This window comes from Podarcis pityusensis (genome assembly GCF_964106645.2).
Source record: "Podarcis pityusensis genome assembly, chromosome: 6".
NCBI classification, from domain to species: domain Eukaryota; kingdom Metazoa; phylum Chordata; class Lepidosauria; order Squamata; family Lacertidae; genus Podarcis; species Podarcis pityusensis.
The window spans coordinates 80,843,014-80,855,689 of record NC_138030.1 but is presented as its reverse complement, the minus strand read 5'-3'; the positions used below and the strand labels follow the sequence as shown (position 1 = coordinate 80,855,689).

Sequence of the window (12,676 nt, the reverse complement as noted above, 5' to 3'; positions counted from 1 at the left end):
CTAACTTAGACAAACAAATTTTGACGAAGTCTTGGATGATTTTGCTATGAGGCAAAATGATGGGTTGAATGATGGGAGTGGAGACACTCCTTCAGGTATACAGGGCCTAGGCCATTTAGGCCTTTAAAGGTCAGCACCAACACTTTGAATTGTGCTTGAAAACGTACTGTGAGCCAATGTAGGTCTTTCAGGACCGGTGTTGTATGGTCCCGGTGGCTGCTCCCAGTCTAGCTGCCTCTACTCAGACCCTTCTAACAGGTGACTAGCAAAAGCCCATACTGCATATATGGAGGGAGGGACAATAACTCAGAGGAAACTGCATAATGTACAAAAAAGTGTGCATTTCCTACAATAGAGACACTGCAGGTACATAAAGTCAATCTCTTTCCCCCTTCTCAACTGGCCATGTGGTCCACCCCTCAACCCCCTCCTTTCAAGAGACAATCTTCCGAGTCATCTTTGGAAAAAGGGGGTGGGGGCAAATGTACACCCACTACAAGAATGGGAAACAACACTCAAAATAACACCATCCACACGCAAGAGAAAAACACCAGCTGGCTTGCGGGGAAGAAGAAGAGTTTAGATTTGGATTTGATATCCCGCTTTATCACTACCCGAAGGAGTCTCAAAGCGGCTAACATTCTCCTTTCCCTTCCTCCCCCACAACAAACACTCTGTGAGGTGAGTGGGCTGAGAGACTTCAAAGAAGTGTGACTAGCCCAAGGTCACCCAGCAGCTGCATGTGGAGGAGCGGAGACGTGAACCCGGTTCCTAGATTACAAATCTACCACTCTTAACCACTACACCACACAAGGTTTGAAAATGGATGCAACTTAAGAAAAGAAAACTTGGGAGTTGGAGAAACAAACAGCACAATGAAGACTGAGCATGCTCAGTGGGCACGGTACGCTGACATGCTGTTGGGGAGAAGAATGGAAAACTGAATGGGGAAAGGGGAATGGAATGGAGTGTCCTGGAAAAGGGTATGGCTGAATGGCTAGAATCCTAAAGAGAAGCACTCCACACTCCATAGCATTTTGTCGCAGATTCCATTTGTAAATACCCATGGACACCTGCATCCACAGGGGCTGCAGTCATGTGAACCTCCTTATCCGCATCAATCTCCCTTGCTGGATCACAGCAATTATGCACATGTGTAAGCTGATTTATGATATACCTCTTGGGAATGAAGGAAATTTAATAAATGTGTTAAGGATGTTTGGAAAACCCCTTTGTTCTTTTTATATTTTAAAGCAGAATTGGGTGGTTCAAAATCACGAACTTTTCATTGCAAATATAAAATAATGTGCCCACACGTGTCAGGAGCAGTTAAATCTCTAAAATCAGCTCTTACTTTTGAATCAGCTATTTTACACGGCTGCATCAATGCAAGGACATTTTATTATCCACAGATTTCATTCCAGTCCAGTCATTGTGGTTTACTGGAAGCTCTACAAAAAATGAGGAGTAACAGCTGGAATGCTACTGGTGGACATCATGCTGGGAATGATCAATTGCATCATAAAGGGTTTTTTAAGTCTTCTGTTCTGGCTGTACAGGAGATGGACATCAACTTTTAGTGGTTTTTCACTTCCTGAAAGTCTTGCATACTTGAACTCTTCCATGTGGCAAAACTATGTGCAAAACAAGAAAAAGATGATTGACAGTCTATCAACACAGATATAAAGAAATTTCATAGTATATACAAATAAATTATTTTTGCAGTCTTCTATAGAAAGAAGTGTGCTTTGGAAAGGCAAATATTAACTCTTCTTAACTGATATTCAGCATACGGTATTTTTTCTAGCTGGAATTGTTGAATATGTATTAATGTTGATTTTGATTAATATTAGAAGAGACCTTTGTTAAAACTCATCACACAGTTGAACACAGTTTTCAAAAGTGAGGGGCCCATACTGGATAGTTGCTTTAAAGGCCCGGGTGGACAGAAAGGTATTCACTTGATGCTGGAAGTTTGGGCGCAACTCAGCCTGCTGAGAAGGGTTTGCGTGGGTTAAGACAGAGAGACAAACTAGGGACCTCCAGATTCTATCTATGTAACTTCATGGCTATGCCAGCTACTCTCTATCTCATTGATGTTTAGACCCATAGGTCTTTGTTTGCTGCGTCTTTACAACTTCCTGCTTCTCCTCACAGTCTTTCTCTGGATCTCTACCAGACTACCAGACTTTTAGAAGACTTCTGAAGGCAGCCCTGTTTAGGGAAGCTTTTAATGTTTAATAGACTGTTGTATTTTAATATTCTGTTGGAAGCCGCCCCAAGTGGCTGGGGAAACCCAGCCAGATGGGCAGGGGTATGAATAAATTATTATTATTATTATTATTATTATTATTATTATTATTCTCGAGGTGATATGTCATCTTGCATCTATCTTCTGAGAACAAAGAGGAAAGCATGGTTTCTTTGTTTCTCCAACTGGATAGTTAACTACGACTGTAGAACCCTTTCATACCCTCCAACATTTCCCCGATGAAAATAGGGATGGCCTAAGGAAAAGCAGGATATATTGGGATCAAATCAGAAACCAGGATGCCCTCTGTAAATCTGGGACTTTACGGGTCTGCCCTTTCCTATCAAGAATGTACTTCTTTTAATAAACTTTACCTTCTTATGCCATGCCAAGTCTCAGTCTGAATGCCATTCAACTCAAGTTGTCCTCAAAGCAAGGATTCGTTTAGCTAAAGTTATGCTGCTGCATAAAAGCCCTATATGCAATCAGAAGAGACCACATAGATGGCACCAGGCACACTGCCCTGAGCACACTGTTGCATAATCGGAGTGCTTGTTGTTGTTTAGTCGTTTAGTCGTGTCCGACTCTTCGTGACCCCATGGACCAGAGCACGCCAGGCACTCCTGTCTTCCACTGCCTCCCGCAGTTTGGTCAAACTCATGTTCATAGCTTTGAGAACACTGTCCAACCATCTCGCCCTCTGTCGTCCCCTTCTCCTTGTGCCCTCAATCTTTCCCAACATCAGGGTCTTTTCCAGGGAGTCTTCTCTTCTCATGAGGTGGAGTGCTACTACCTAGCTAAGGTGCTCTAAGGACATCATCTTTGGTGGAGATACCAACCACCTCTGTAATGGAGGGTCTGTCAGGGGTATTGTAGTGGGCCAGCAGACTGCTTTCCAAAGTCATAGTCCTACGAATAACCAAAACACATATTGGCCTGCACGAATGAGCTCAAAAGTTCAAGTTGATGTGTTTCAGAATAACCAACTATGCATGCTGCATACATTTTTTTTAAAAAAAGTCTATGGAATTCATGGGCCATTATTCTTTGTAGTGTCCCCCCCCCCCCATCTTTAAGATTATGGACAAAGCCCGCACAGAGAAATTACACGCACAAATGTTGTGAAAATGGAGTGTTTGAAATCAATTCTAATGTTAAATGCAAAGGACATCCTTGGCTCATTAAGTAAAAATATCTCATTTAATGAGCAGGAAAGCACTGGAGCACACTGAACCTTGACACAAAGCAAATTATTTAAGTGATAAATTAAATTTTATGGGGAATGTAAAAGTTAATAATACTCTGGAGTAAGGTAATAAATGCAGAGGTGTAACTAACATCACTGACTGCTTTGCTTACAAACATGCCATATGTACTCAGTTACTTGCAAAGGTAATAAAAAGAAGACAGGGCACAAATTTTTGGCAGTGAAGACTTGTGTCTCCTTCCCAAGCAACTTCTGTGTTTCTAGCAACATCTTTCATTTTCCCTTTTCTTCTTTACTTTTCATTCTCCCCTCCCCCCCAAAATTTTTTTGTCTTGTTATCATAAAAGCTAACAGTGCAATATTACACATCTATACAGAATTTATTCCAATGATGGCAGCCTTAGTTTACCTTCTGATGGTCTGATCTGGAAAGAGAATAACAGCAAGTAAGCTGCTTCTGAAATGGTCTTCAGAAGGACCACTTGGCCCAGCTGAAAAAGCCAGTGGTTCATGAGTCAGTAGAAAACTGTACACGTTTCTCAGAGTTTAGGAGTGCTGGATATTGTAACACTTGTGTCATGTTGTGACATTGGGTCTGGTGAGAAGACAACCATTTTTATGATTTTTTTCCCCAACAACTAAAGAGATTTCTATAATAGCTTTTCATGACAGGTGGTTACTGCTGGGTAGGGTTAGGAACAAATGGTAGTTGGACGTAGCCAGCTTGAGATTTTGCAGCTATCAGAGGAGCTCTGAAGGCATGCTGCTTGCTTATCTGCTCAGGGCCTGCTCTCCCATGCTCTACTGATATATTTGTAAATAAAACAATACTTAAACAGTATTGTCATAAGTCTCAAGGACATCCTCATCTCAAGATACTGAGCCTGGAAGAATGTGGTTGGTGCTGCATCTGGATCATATTTGCAACCTTATCAACTGACACAAACATAATGGGAGAATGCAAAGTTCCCAGAAAGTGATACGTGACCCCTGGACTACAGTCACTATTGTTAGAAAGGAGGTGGCCAGAGTGGTCCTGACTCTCACCTTTGACAAAAATGTCCAACAGTGCAGAAGTTCTGGAACATGATAGATATACATAATAGGTATTTCTCAACACCTGCATGCAACAGCAAAGTCACATATAGTACACAACTGAAAGTCTCCCAAGCAACCTTCTAAACAGCACTGAATTGGTAAAATTCCAGACTCCGTGATTATGTTTAAGAAAGTGCAATAAAGCAAGGAATTAAATTTTTAATAACAAGACCATGGTTTCCATTTAACCTCCTGACTCGAAGTCTGTCAAGCTTCAGGGATTGTCAAACCTGTAAATTTCAGGTTTATCCTAATACACGCATCTTTGCAAAGCCACTTTCACTAATATAATTCATTTTTATACACACTTTACCCCCAGCGTATGCATTTTATGTGGGTTTACTTAATACGCATTGTTTCAGCAGGACAACTGCATTGCAAAATTCAGAGAATTGCAAATTTCAAATGGTTTCTGATGTTTGCTTTGAATATTGTTTTGGAAAGTTGGAATTAGGTAAACTCACCTAATTTCTCCTCTGTCCCTATTTCTGATCACATTCCAGTCAAATACAAATGCATATTATTATTTTTCCTAATGATGATTTGACAATAAAAGTACAACTGTCCTCCCATATACATTTACCTGGAAGTAAGTCCCATTGAACCCAGCAGAGGCTCCTTCTGAATAGACATATTCACTAATTAGTGGAGTTCTCTGAGTGTTTTACTCTAAGCTAACCCTTGATATCCTAAGGACTAATCAATAAGTTTCCTTTTCTTCTTCTTAATTAGTGGTCTTGTAGTGGTATGCGTGTTTTCCCTTTTTCCTTGCCTGTGTTAATTTTAAAAAAAACATTCCATGTTAAAATGCAGCAGCATTCAATATCACAAGATGTTAGTGTCCAAAGATGGCAGGGGCATGGCCTCACCTTAGTGGATGATAATCGGCAGTGGTTCATTCTAAGATCTCCTGTTGGAGGACATTAAAAACCATGAGGGCTAGAAGCCAACTCTTCAAAAATAAACAAGATATTATTATGATTTTGCACACAGTATCATCAAATTGTAGAGTTGGAAAGTACCCCGAGGGCCATCTAGTCCAACCCCCTGCAGTACAGTTCTTTCCTGTTCCTCAGGGAACAGGTGCACACCTGTGCAGAAAGAGCACCACTGTCCAGTGATGTTTGTTGTATCACACCATGCCCATTGGCGCGAATGAAATTTAGCATGACATGTCTGTAAAGGTAAAGGTAAAGGGACCCCTGACCATTAGGTCCAGTTGTGGCCAGCTCTGGGGTTGCGGTGCTCATCCCGCTTTATTGGCCGAGGGAGCCGGCATACAGCTTCCGGGTCATGTGGCCAGCATGACTAAGCCACTTCTGGCGAACCAGAGCAGCGCACGGAAACGCCGTTTACCTTCCCGTTGGAGCGGTACCTATTTATCTACTCACACTTTGACGTGCTTTCAAAGTGCTAGGTTGGCAGGAGCAGGGACCGAGCAACGGGAGCTCACCCGGTTGCAGGGATTCGAACCGCCGACCTTCTGATCGGCAAGTCCTAGGCTCTGTGATTTAACCCACAGCGTCACCCGCGTCCCCAACATGTCAAAAAGCCACCACATCCGTCAAAAAGCCACCACAGTTCCATAATGCAACAGCTACTGCAGTGTGAAACAAACATTTAACAAGTGGGACAGAGGCACTTACACAGTATTTCTCACATCTGAATGTACCCTCCATAGAATCATAGAGTTGTAGATTTGGAAGGGACCCTGAGGGTCATCTAGTCCAACCCCCTGCAATGCAGGAATCTCAGCTAAAGCATCCATGACAGATGGCCATCCAACCTCTACTTAAAAACCTCCAAAGAGAGTCCAAAACCTCCCAAGGGAGACCGCTCCACTGTCTAATACAGCGGTTCTCAACCTGTGGGTCCCCAAATGTTGTTGGACTACAACTCCCATCATCCCTGACCACTGATCATGCTGGCTAGGAATGATGGGAGTTGTAGTCCAACAACATCTGGGGACCCACAGGTTGAGAAACACTGGTCTAATTGCTTTTGCTGTCAGCAGGTTCTTTCTGATGTTTAGTCAGAATCTACTTTCTTTTAACTTGAATCCATTGGTTTGTGTCCTACCTTCCAAAGCAAGAGAAAACAAGCTTGCTCTGTCTTCCACCTGACAGCCCTTTAGATACTTGAAGATGACTATCATATCGCCTCTTTTCCAGGCTCCCTCAACCGTTGCTCATAAGGCTTGGTTTCCAGATCCTCAATCATCTTGGTTGCCCTACATAATGCAGGCCTGCTGTTGCCTAGACTTTCCCCCTTTCCTACTGCCTCCCTTTCTTCAGGGGGGAAAAAACCAATAGTGTTCTTAATCATGTGTAGATGAAAAGATGGAATCGCACAAGTTAGCTGTTTATATATTTCCCGAATCGCACAACCAGATTTGTTTTACACAGCAGTCGTGTGGAAAGCATCCTGCAGAGATATGCACGCGCGAGGGACTGGCAAGAAAAGGCAGCACTAGCCACATGATTTAAATTAATTAAGGCAGCACTGATGCCTCCAAAAGAGGTTGCATTAGCGTTTTGACTCTTTGCTGGGGGAAAGCTATAATTTACATGTACAATATCCTTTCACGTTGCCTATTAATTACATCTACAGTGTCTCTGTTTACAAGCAATCCATTTGAAAACATATGCTGCAATAATTAAAATGTTATTATGCTGACAGCGCCTTTCTGGAGGAACTTGTAACATCTGTATTGACCGTGATAAGCATTGATTATCTCAAGTGATATAAATATTTGGGGAGCTAATAACAATCAGGTAGGAATTCAGTTCATGCTATAGGCAGCAGAAATAAATTACAGGAAGCCTACATCAAAGCCGCCTCCTGCATAAGTTTGTTTTGATACTTAATGGCTCCCAATAAAGCACACAGAGAGAAAACTCTTTGGAGATTTAACGCATAAGGAAGTGCCTTAAGGAAACTTCCCATCCTGTTGGCATCTAGCATTTCAGTACATCTGTAGAAGCTTACATACATGGTGAAGTTAGGAAGCTGGGGTGGAAAGTAAAATTAGGACCCCCGGTAAAAAAATACAAACAAACCCAATCCAAACTCACACAGTCTTCCAAGATTTTCTTTGAATAGGGTGGGGTGTGTGATCCTAATGGCATGAAAGTATGCAGACTCAATAAGTATAGGAGAGATCAGGATTGCACCCACCAGCCTCTTCCCTGGCCTACAAGCAGGGATTCAGTACACATTTAAAGGCAAACCTTCCTACTTTGCATTTTCTGAAACAAGACCTGAACCAAAACACAGACGCCTTCAAAATACACACTTCTCTGGATTTTATAATGCAGTCCTCCAGCCCAGTGATGTGTAAAAAGTGTGTATACTAGTGAAAATTGAGCATACAGATTTATATATCAGTGAAAATAACATACACAAAATGCATTATACTGAGGAAATTGGTTTGCAAAAATGTGTGTATTTGGGGAAATTGCGTAGGTTGCCAAAGGCTGCAACTTGGAATATAATCCACATGTGCTCTTCTTTTGTTTCTTTTAGTTTTTAATGTCTTCTTTTTACATTCTTGGCTGGTGTCTTATCTTCCTTATAACCACAGCACAGTCACAGTTTTTCCATGATGCTTATTAACAGTTTGTACTATTCAGAAATGCACAGATTAAGCTTCTCCCACTATTATTTTGTCCTTGTTTCTTTCAGACCAATGCCCTGTGTTTTTCCCCCAAAGCAGCCAGAATGGGAAAAAGAAAAAAAGACATTGCAATCACAATAGCATGAGCTAATGCTTTGCAGACACAACAATAGCTGCTACTTGCACCTTACATAAACTACATTTAATTACCTTTGGGTTGCTTGTTTCATTCAAAAACATTCATTTACAGCTGCAAATACTTTAAAGAGACTTCTACAGTATATTCCACTGGACTCCATGATAATATGTTATATTGCTTGTTCTTCTACCACAGAGAAGTATTGTTGTTTTAATTATTTTTATTGATTTTTGTAAGAAATGGAAACTATTATAGTTTGCTTAATAGCAGTTTAAACAACCCATTTTGGTTCACTAATAAACTGAACTGAACTTTAGTTTGACATTGGGGCTCGTTTAGTATTATTATTATTATTATTATTATTATTATTATTATTATTATACATTAAAGAAATTAGGTGTTGGGTAGCCAGAATCTCTTGGGAAAACAACAGCAAAATGAAATGAAACATCTCATCCAGAAGTAAAAGGGGACTGTGGTTTTAACTGATAACGGTTGGCAAAGAAACCTTAAGCCTAGGAAACTGCCAGAACTTATTTAACTTTCCCATTGAAACTGTTCAGTACTGCCAGCTGAACCATCCTAAGGCTGACAGAGGGAAAATAAGCCTTTTAATCAGAGTTGAATTACACCACCATTTTTGCCAGAGTAAGTTATGCCCGATGGTCAGATCATGTGACCAAGCTGAACTGAGTTAGGCTCCAGGGTAACTTCCACCCTGCCTGGTCCAACCCACGCCTTTTCCATGGAACACCCAATTTACATGCCTAACATTTCATCTATCCCCCATATATAAGCAGATTGAGTCTTGCGTGCTTCCAGTGCCTAGGGGTGATATGAAAATGACAGCCATCCCCAAGACTACCAAAGTTAGTGGGATCCAGATATATTGTTTTCCCCAATCCTGCCTCATTACACTTCATGTACATTCCAAACACTTCATGTATGGAAGTGAGAGCTGGACCATAAAGAAGGCTGATCGCCAAAGAATTGATGCTTTTGAATTATAGTCCTGGAGGAGACTCTTGAGAGTCCCATGGACTGCAAGAAGATCAAACCTATCCATTCTGAAGGAAATCAGCCCTGAGTGTTCACTGGAAGGACAGATCCTGAAGCTGAGGCTCCAATACTTTGGCCACCTCATGAGAAGAGAAGACTCCCTGGAAAAGACTCTGATGTTGGGAAAGATTGAGGGCACAAGGAGAAAGGGACAGCAGAGGGCGAGATGGTTGGATAGTGTCTTCGAAGCTACAAACATGAGTCTGACCAAACTGCAGGAGGCAGTGGAAGACAGGAGTGCCTGGCGTGCTCTGGTCCATGGGGTCACGAAGAGTCAGACATGACTAAACGACTAAACAACAACAACAAGAGCCTAGGGCTTGCCAATCAAAAGATTGGCAGTTCAAATCCCCGCGACAGGGTGAGCTCCTGTTGCTCAGTCCCAGCTCCTGCAAACCTAGCAAAGCACGTCAAAGTGTGTAAGGAGATAAATAGGTACTGCTCTGGCAGGAAGGTAAACAGCGTTTCTGTGCGGTGCTCTGGTTTACCAGAAGTGGCCTTTTCATGCTGGCCACATGACCCGGAAGCTGTCTGCGGACAAACGCCGGCTCCCTCGGCCAGTAAAGCGAGATGAGCACCGCATCCCCAGAGTCGTCCATGACTGGACCTAACAGTCAGGGGTCCCTTTACCTTTACCTTTAAGAGGAAGGAAAGAATATTTGCTTGAGTGCAAGGAGAACCCTCTGCATGAGTTTAGAGTGAGGCAACCACCCCAGGCAGCTCATAAAAGCATGGGAGGGGGAGAGAAGTTAGCTATTTATTTTATTACGTGCATTTTTACTGCCATGGAGCAAAAAAAAGTGCTTGTGGGATTTCGGCAATTCTATGCCAGGCAATGTATGGCAATGGTTGGTGGGTAGCATTTTCCTAGTATTCAGAACTACGCAAGTCATATCAAAGCTGCCCTAAAATGTTAACACGACAAGATAGATTCACATCATTATGGCTATACTTAGCATTCATGGAATTTGCTCTACTGTGCTAGTTACCAGCTCCCAACCTGAGCATTTTATTGCTATTGGGAGAGGGTCTGTTTTGAAAAGTGGGGATCTGGACCCTTGCCCCTCTTGGCTGAGAAAAACTTAGCAGGGAGGGGGCAGCTGGCAGGGCCAGGAAGGTTATTAATGCTGCCATGAAGGAGAAATGAATTTGCACAGAAGCATTTAGCCCAGGCATTCCCCAACTCGGCCCTCCAGATGTTTTGGGACTACAATTACCATCATCCTTGACCACTGGTCCTGTTAGCTAGAGATGATGGGAGTTGTAGTCCCAAAACATCTGGAGGGCCGAGTTGGGGGATGCCTGATTCAGCCCAAGAAACAAAATGAATGAAAACAAGTTATGGCAACCCTAAATCTTACCACCTAAGATCTTTCCACCTGGATAAAAGAGCCACTGTGGTTGGGCAGTTAGAGTTGGGGATGGGGACTGCAGAGTTCCAAGTTCAAATCCCAAGCCAGCCATGAAGCTCAATGGGTGACCTTGGGTCAGTTGCCATCTCCCAGCCTAATCTACCTTACAAGGTTGTTGTGATGACAAAATGAGTGGGAACCATGTGCCTTGGAAGAAACATAGGAAATACAAGACAATTTTTAAAATGCCATTTGTTGAAGTGTTCCTCTTCTCTAGCCCCTCCAAAATACACTGTATACATCCTGGAAGCTTGTACAACATTTTAAAGCATTTCAGAACAACTCTTGTTTAGATAATTTCTAACAATATTTTTGTAAGCAGTCAAACTGATTGAAAAGGTCTGATTGAAAAAGAAAAAGAAAGGAAAACTGTGGTAAATACCAAAACAAAAGAGAAACAAAATAAGGGGGGAGTGAAAATTAAAAATTAAAGAAAGTGTAACAGGCTGTTCTAGTGACCTTGATGTAAAATAATCCATTTAGCTGCCAGCAGCTTTCCTGCTATTCATTCTCATAGTCTGTGGGTAACTGTGGCAGAAGGAAATCTGTGAAAACATAATTATCTCTTTGTCCCTCTTTTTAAAATAATGATGATGGTGATAAAAAAAATTGAGGGCACTTGGACCATTGCATTGCAAAACCTCTTTGCATTGTCACTGTAAAAAGAAGCATAATTTGTACACAAGGATAAATTTTTCATGTTTCTATCAAACATTAATAATAAAGGTTTTAATATTTATTGTTACCCGTGGCCAAAGACTCTGAGTTCCCGCTCCAATCGGGTTGACACTTCGAAATAGGGATTGCCTTTGGGTATGACTGATTGGGATGGTGTTCATGATAGGGATTCCCCTTCGGAATATCACACTGGTCCTCAGTTCTGCTTAATCTTCTTAATATTCACTTTTACATATTCATCTGTAATCAGCCTTTATCTGGAATTCTAATGTGTTCTCAATTTATTTTTCCTCTTTGTTTTAATGCTGGCACAATCCACTCTGGAGAAACACACACCCCCAATCTTCATCAGGGCTTGTTCTATCTTCATATTAAAATGACCCTCCGTGCTGCATCGATTCCACAGGGCTGTGTTTCTCCCCGCTGAAAACTATCACCAAAGTTTCACTTCGTTCCAAAGCACATAAAGGCTTTTTCTGTGATATTCAAAGGTGGATTGTTGTTTTTCTAAAGCCTGAGCAGTTGTTTTGACCACCACAGGGTGTACTGCGAGATTTTGGCATCCTCCCCCATGGTGGCCAAGCAACTGTTCAAAGTAACAGGAAAGATACAGTGCCAGAGGGAGGATAGCTCAGGGGAATTAAGATAGGCTGCGACTTTGACCTCCAGGTCATTGTTCTGAAAAGGACCCAGGAAATGGAGAGATCAAAAGTTACTGCCATCTGACAGCTGGTGCTCTAGCTCAAAAACATTGCATGTTCTGTGGGAGAGTATCGGGTCATTTCCACCCATGCATTTATCTTTTCAATTTTCCAAATGAAATACATGCAACACCAACAAATATTTTAAATGTTCAGAAATATATTGTAGTTGAATCTGCATAGCTCTGCAATTGTTCCCAAGTTAGTTTCCAGGCCCAATTCAAACTGCTGGTTTTGACCTATAAAGCCTTAAACAGCTGAGAACCACAATACCTCAAGGACCGCCTCTCTCATATGAATCTTTTGACTACTACTACTAATACTGCTTCTACTACTACTACTACTAATAATAATACTTTTTTATTTATACTCTGCCCATCTGGCTGGGTTGCCCCGGCTGCAATGGGCAGTTTCCAGCACATATAAAAACATAAAAAATATCAAACATTTTTCAAAATTGCCTTAAAAGCTTTGTAAACTATTAACAAATCTTTTGCACACAGAATTTTTGTCAG

At 41.7% G+C, this 12,676-nt stretch overlaps 1 long non-coding RNA gene across 1 annotated transcript; it reads right to left on the bottom strand.

Moving 5' to 3' along the window:
• Positions 1 to 1,383: 1,383 nt before the first annotated feature.
• Positions 1,384 to 12,061, bottom strand: LOC308479834. The gene is made up of 4 exons (XR_013987838.1): positions 11,529 to 12,061; positions 6,203 to 6,291; positions 5,426 to 5,466; positions 1,384 to 1,634 (listed from the first exon to the last, which is right to left on the bottom strand). It is a non-coding gene; the product is annotated as an uncharacterized lncRNA (long non-coding RNA).
• Between the last annotated feature and the right edge of the window lie 615 nt (positions 12,062 to 12,676).